The sequence below is a fragment of the Callospermophilus lateralis genome, chromosome 6 (genome assembly GCF_048772815.1).
Source record: "Callospermophilus lateralis isolate mCalLat2 chromosome 6, mCalLat2.hap1, whole genome shotgun sequence".
Classification (NCBI taxonomy): Eukaryota; Metazoa; Chordata; class Mammalia; order Rodentia; family Sciuridae; genus Callospermophilus; species Callospermophilus lateralis.
Window position 1 is genome coordinate 135,939,925 of NC_135310.1, and position 7,004 is coordinate 135,946,928.

Consider the following 7,004-nt stretch of genomic DNA (forward strand, 5'->3'; position numbering starts at 1 on the left):
TTTTGATTTCTATGTGTCATTCCCTCACATGCATATTTGTCTGATCTTCTACTGATGGGCATTGGGTTGCATTACTTTAACCAGATCGAAAAGCATCTCTCTTAGTAAGAATTCAATAGTGTTAGATGTTTGTAGCCTTTATGAATAATCCCAGGAGAAAATTATAAATCTCCTCTAAATTATGAAACATTTAAGCTTGAACAAGTACTTTTTAAGTTTTATTGTTTAATTTATTCTGATTAGTTATACATTAGTGATCCATTTGTTCAATGATTAAAGTCCTTCAGAATCTGAGGTCTATCAGAACAATCCATGTTGGTTTATATGAATCCAGTATTTCTCCCAGTACAAAAGAACAAGAGACATAAGGCCTACTTATAAAAGCACCCTAAATTTAATAGCTGGTATAATCTACAATATAATACATAATTATCTGCCCTGACTCCAAAAAGGGCTTGTTAAAATGGCTGAGGCTGGTAATGGCCTAAAATTTTACAATCCAATGTCCAACTTCTCTTCCTAACAACAGGTTCACAGTTAATCTACTTATTATACCTATTTTTCTTATCAGAGTGTTATTAGCATTATTGAATAAAACGCTTTGGATTATATGCAAATTCACAAAGGTTTAAACTATGTTAAATGGTATAATATTATCATTATTTATTCCAAGAGCTCTCATGATTTTATTTATATATTTATTCACTTTTGGTACTGGGAATTAGATTCAGTTGTACTCTACCACATAGTTACATACCCAAGATCATATATATATATATATATATATATATATATATATATATATATATATATTATTTTGAGACAGAGTCTTACAAAGTTGCTTAGGACTTGCTAAATTGCTGAGTCTGGCCTTGCATTTCTGCTCCTCCAGCCTCAGCTTCCTGAGTTGCTAGGATTACAAACATGAGCCAGTACACTCAGTGGGACTCTCATAATTTTAAATATTCACTTTACCTTTCCCACCTTTATAACAATCATTTCATCATTACTTGCATTCTGTGAAGCTGTTATGGGCCTAGCATTACTGAACAGTGTGTAACACAGCATAGACCACATGTAAAACTTAAGAGCTTCCTCCAATGATGAAAATTATCATACCCATAATTATATTTGCATCAGTAAGATGATACTCTAAAAATTATATGAGCTGAATCAGTACATAGCCTTCCAATTAGTTTCATCAACCTGTGTCTCTTAAACCAATTTGGCAAAAATAGCCTAAATTATTTCATTATTTTTTTCCTCCAACTCACTATGAGTACCCCTTTTAAAATTAACAACCCAACTCTTTCTTCAAACAATTACAGTAATTACTATCTTTCCAAAACTTCAGATATAGAAAAAACTACATATCTACATATTAATTTTCTACAAATATGCTTAGTCATGATATTTACCATCAGAAAACTAGTTCTATTCTGCATGCTTTTGAGACATTTCTAATTTCATCTCTAATTATTATCACCCAGTGAGGAAACCAAACTGAAAAATTAAATGCAAGACTTTATTTCCTGTTCTATATGATGATTGGCCCTTTACCTCTACTGGTAGAATTACTCTGTTCAACACTCTACAGGTTCATTAAATTTTTTAATAACCTACTACTGAATTACCAAGCTCCTTATTTAATGGCCTTCTATGATTGGCAAACATAAATGCATTCACAGTAAAAAATATCCCTTTATAGTCTCTGCTCCTAGTTACCAAAAGCACCCATATATAGAACCCCAGTTGCTTGAAGCTGTGGTACCAAGACTAGGAGGCTATTATAGAATAAGCACTACTATAAATTCAAATCTACTAATAGAATATATAACCTATGCATTTATAATATAATTCCTATGGAGTATCATCAAATGCTACAAATAACAAACTATTTATTTACTTCAAACAAACTTGCAAATCACACATCATGAATTTATCCACATCATATAGCACTAGTAATTATGGCCACTCTTATCCAAAACCATGAAGTTTTATTGGAGTCACAGTCCTAATCATCCCACAGCCTCACTTCATCAATGTTATTTTGCCTTACAAACTCAGGCTATAAATTCATAGTAGAACTATACTATTAGTTCGTGGACTACAGACATTAACTCTTTTAATAGTAACATGATGGGTACTGGTAAGCCTAACTAACCTATTTCCACCACCAAGTATCTCTAGCTCGGCTGGAGAATTAGTTGTAGTTATAGCATCATTTTCATGACTTAGGTTTACCATTATCCTAAGAGGATTCAGTATACTAATTATGGCCTTATATTCCCTCCATGCCGCAGCCTGGCTCGCTGGGCAAAATAGCCTTGGTTAGTGACAAGCAACTTGTGAAGCTTGATATAGTGGGAGCTGCTTTATTGTAGAACAGTAGAGGTATAAATACATTACTGAATACACAGCTTGACTCAATTTAGCATCACCCAGTTACAGCAATCAGTTATTAAGGAATCATCATCATCTTAATAATTAATTAACCTAATAACATAACAGCTTAACTTAATAACATAATCTAGACACAACAGTCAGTCATTAAGGAATCTCTATCATCTTAATGGCTCACTGGTGTTACTTATCAATCCACTCCTTCTGGCAAAATGCCAGGCACCTTCTTGACTTCTTTGTGGCCCTCATCACCTCCACATATTAGTCACAACATGAGGGCAATTCACATACCACCATAGTAACATGAAAATATCCTTCACACTTGAAAACAATATTTATACATCACCAACCTATATCTCTCCTGTCACTCAATCCACAAATATTTTAGGATCCACACAGCTTAAACAAAACATTAGATGTTGAATCTTACATGAGAAGCTTAAAACTCTTTATTTACCAAGAAACTGCATAAGAATTGCTAACTCATGCCTTTTGTTAACTCATGTTATAAATTTCTAACTCATCTGTAACAAAATGACTCTCAACTTTTAACAAATAAAAATAATATGTTGGTTTTAGGAGCCAAAATACTGGTGCAACTCTAAATAAATAAACACATTTAGGGACTGGCATTGGGGCTCAGCAGTAGAGTGCTTACCTTACACATGTGAGGCACTGGATCTGATCTTTAGTACCACATAAAAATAAATAAATAAATAAACAAAATTAAGGTATTGTGTCCATCTATTATATATATATATATATATATATATATATATATATATATACACACACACACACACACACATAATTATACTCTTCCTTATCAGAATTTCATTTTCCATCTTAATTTCATCAATTATTACAATAACTGATATTTACAAAAGTGCCTCTTATCCTCATTACATAAAACTTTCTGTTTCTTATGCTTATGGCACCAGCCTAATTTTAACCTTAATATTTATTTATTCAGGCCAATAAATAATGATTTCAAACTGATATTGACTGTCTATTTGAATCACAAACTGACACTTAACTTCTTAATATCTGTACCAGTAGCACTCGGTCACATATTTTATCATAGAATTTATCAATGTGGTATGTACACTCAGACCCAAATGTTATTTGATGCTTTAAATACCTTCTTACTTTTCTCATCACTATAGTAATTTTAGCTACTGCCAACAACCTCTTCAACTCTTCATGAGATGAAAAGTAACAGGAGTTATGTCATTTTTACTTATCAAAGGATGAAGCCCTCCAGGCAATCTTGTAAGCATATTGGAAGTAATGGATTCATATTACCAATGGTGATATTTTTAATATACTTAAACACAAAGGAATTTCAACAAATTTGCATGCTCAGTCTCATCTCTGACATTCTCCCCTTGGGAATTTTTCTCCTTGCCTCCCTGACTACTGGGAAAACAAATTATTTTCTATTTTGCTTTGTTTAAGCATATCCTATCACTTTTTCTCCCCATCTCAGTAATGCTATTTTCTCCTTCCTTCCACCTAGAGCACAATGAGGCACCTTCACTGTTTTGGTGCATCTTCATGACCTTTGTCCACCATGGTTCTCAATAACCTACCTAGGTGACTACCAGAGCCTTCTCACTGGACTCTCCAAACTGAGTCATTCCCCACAACAATTTTACAAACCACTTTCTGATTTAATATAATTTTACTCCTTCTTCACACAGACAACCACAGTGTAATTTTACATGTATTTATAATTATATGATTAAAGTCTGCTCTTTCCACTAGACTGGAAATTACAAGAGAATAGGGACAACATTTTTGCTCACTGTGAATTTGCAGTGGCCAACTCAGCACCTAGCAAATATTAGCCACTTGATAAATATCCATTCACTAAATAAATGTATTTTTTTGGGGCGGGGGCTACTGGGCATTGAACTCAGGGGCATTCATCTACTGAGCCATATCCCTAGCCCTATTTTTTATTTTATTTAGAACAGGGTCTTACTGTGTAGCACCTTGCTTTTGCTGGGGCTAGCTTTGAACTTGCTATCCTCCTGTCTCAGCCTCTCAAGCTGCTGGAATTACAGGAATGTGCTGAATTAATTTTTAAATGCAGATATTTTTGCCATTTATTTCTTAGTGTCCTCTGCTTTACACCAATTTAAGAGGTTTCCCCAATGTCTCCCAGACCAAACCCAAGGCCTCCTTTTGATAATATCCCTTTGTTAGTCACATCCTCATTGTCTTAACTTCAGGGGGTGCCTATGGTCCAGAAAGCCATTTCTCTCTGCTGACTTCAAAACAAATTGGTGACTTGTACTTCTAAGCACTTGCCTATGTTCTATTCCAAACCACAAGTCTATTCCTCCCATTCCCTCTGATGGTAACAGGACAGCTATCTTATTCCCAAGTAATATGGGTTTCTGAAAAATTCTAAAGAAGTTCTTTTCAAACCCCTCACCTCTAAAGGGTAATTTTAATATATATCAGATCCCTAACATATTCTGTGTTTGTGTTCCAGCTTTGTTTAAACCACCAATTTTGACTATTTCTCTGAAAGATAAGTATTTTCTATGTTTGGTACATAGAGCCATAATTTATTTCCACACTGATAGTGATGACCAATGTAGCTGGAAGTTCTGTACATATTTTGATAATATTGGGTCAGATTTTCTCTTTTCTCTCACTATAACACATTCTAGATAGTGGCTTTCAAAATTTTTTTACTTCAAATGGTAAGAAATATATTTTACCCATCCAGTTCATATTTTTATATTTATTTTTATGTGTGTACCAATATATTTGAAACAGATCTCTCTTAAAAGATGTTAATACTTGTATACTGAGTGATCTGATATTTTCCTATACTGTTTTTATTTTTTTTTAACACAATGCTAGGGATGGAATGCAGGGTCACATGCATGCTGTGCAAAGGCTCTACCACTGAAATACACAGGGCCAGTGTGCACTGATGCAATTTTCTGAAAAATTGTTCAGAAGATTACTTCTGGTCTGTAGTGTTTTGTTTAGGGTACCTCATCAGAGTAGAACAAAATAGAGACAATGGAACATTTGAGGAAAAGTTGAAGTAATAGCAGAATATTGTAGGAAAACTATAATAATTTAATTAGAACAGGATAGTCTTGTTTTATTTCTATATAAAGAATTTTACATAGAGAGCTCCAAATTGGGTTTTATCAATTGAATAAGCCCAACCTCATTGAAGAGATTAAAGAAAGTGAAAAAATCATTCATTATTGAATTTGCACACTTGATAAAGAGTGTTCCTTTCTTAAAAGTTATTTTATAGTTATATTGCTTTTTTGATTTGATTTGAGTCCGCTTAAATTTATGGAGACTTCTTTTATGGTTCTCCATATGGTATCTTTTAGTGAATACTCCATATGCATTTGAAAATAATGCCATTGATTTGTGGTATTCAACAAGAGAATTAAGATATTTTCTGTAAATGTCTTTCAGGTCAAATAGCTAGGTAGTATTGTTAAAATCTTCTATATCCCAAATAATCTTTTGTCATTTGTTTTGTTAATTACTGAGAGAATTGTTGCTATTTTAAGTAACATTTGGGATTTTTCTTGTCTTATATTTCCATCAGGTTTCACCATATATAGCCTAGACCTCTATTTTTAGGTGCATATACTTTTAGGATTCTTAAGACTTTAGGATAAAATGACTCATTTATTATTACCAAATGTTACTTTTTATGCTTTGTAAAATTTATTATCTGACATAATGGAGCCACTTTAGCTTTCTTGTGATTAGTTCTTGTGTGACATAACTTTTTCTTATAAATGAAAAGACACATATATTGTTTTACTTTCAATTTATATTTCAAGTCTATTTTTCATATGCAGGAGATAGTCAGATCTTATTCTTTTACTCAATCTGAGAATATTTGCCTTTTATAGGGGTATTTAAAGTATACTTAATTATTTCCACAAATGGTTTAAGGCTTCAACTTTGCTGTTTCTCCTTTGCCCCATCTACTATTGGCTTCTTTTTTGTGCTGTTGTCTTTGGATTAGGATTTTGAAATTCTATTTATACTTACTATAGATTCATTCGTTGTACTGATGTAAATTTAATCTGCACTTTTAAATTATTATGGTGTACCTTTGAATAATATTGTGCTATTTCACATATAAGAAGGTTCTGATATACTTTACAATTTTTTCCTTCTTTACACCATTTTCATGGATTTTATTTTTGTATATGTTGTGCATTCCACAACACATTGTTATTGTGTATGTTTTAAACCAACTTTTTAAAATGAAATTACAAAATGTCTTTCTTTAAAACTTATTTGGTAGTTTTAATTACAGCTAGGTTATATGTACTAAAGTCATATTTTTCTGAGATCTCCACTTGGATTGGTGTTCAGTGGGACACTCTGCTTTGGCAAATGAGTACTCATGAGTCTCCCATGTCTTCAGGGAACCTGAGAACTATACAGCTATAGCCCTCTTGAAATTATTTGCCCATTCTTTTGGAGTTTTATCCTACATGTGTGTATCTTCATAATGAGCAAGTGAATTAAGAAATTCCCTATGTAAATTCCTGGAGCTCTTTCTCCTTCCATATTCTCCCTGTCTGGTGTCT